Source organism: Apis dorsata, unplaced genomic scaffold (genome assembly GCF_000469605.1).
Source record: "Apis dorsata unplaced genomic scaffold, Apis dorsata 1.3 scaffold_60, whole genome shotgun sequence".
Classification (NCBI taxonomy): Eukaryota; Metazoa; Arthropoda; class Insecta; order Hymenoptera; family Apidae; genus Apis; species Apis dorsata.
In genome coordinates this window covers 42,258-42,923 of record NW_006263360.1, presented here as the reverse complement: position 1 = coordinate 42,923, position 666 = coordinate 42,258, and positions in this window count along the sequence as shown.

Here is a 666-nt window from a genome sequence, read left to right as displayed (position 1 = left end):
TCGAGTTACCTTTTTTTTCACCCTTGGAGGCCTTGCTTACGTGAAGTGGCGTAGCAGGCCTCGAGAAAGGCCACGATCTGCCCTATCGACATCTATGGAGGGCGCTTTTAACCGTTTAACGCAGCCCACTCCCTCCTCGACGAGTGCATCGTTTCTTCCTCGATGCGCCAACGGTTTTCGTGCAACGATAGCCTCCTCCCCCCTCTTTCTCCTCTCCTCCTCGAGAGTCTCGCGGACTCGTGTTTCGTCGTGAGTCAACGAGCAAGGGCTAACCCCCTATTGCGTCTTACGTTCCATCTTCCGCGATCGTCCCGTTCGTTTGCCCATTGTTCTCTATTCACTTTTCTTCTTTTTTGCGAATTAAGCTGTTCAGTTAAGAGAGGCTTGGCTGCCTCGAGGCTTGCTTGTCGATGCGACGACCAACCATTAATAGGAATTTATCGTTTTCGAATTTGTTTTAAAACTTTCTATAGTACATAAAAAGTTGGATGGATTTTTTTTCTCTTTTTTTTGAAATATTTCAAATAGATAACATTATTGATCTGTCTTTAACTCACACGAGTAATTGAGTATTTTCAAATATTATACTAGTGAAGTAAAAAAAATGATTCCTTCCAACTTTTTGCTAATTGAATGGTTAAAACCAACCATTAATAGGAATTTATT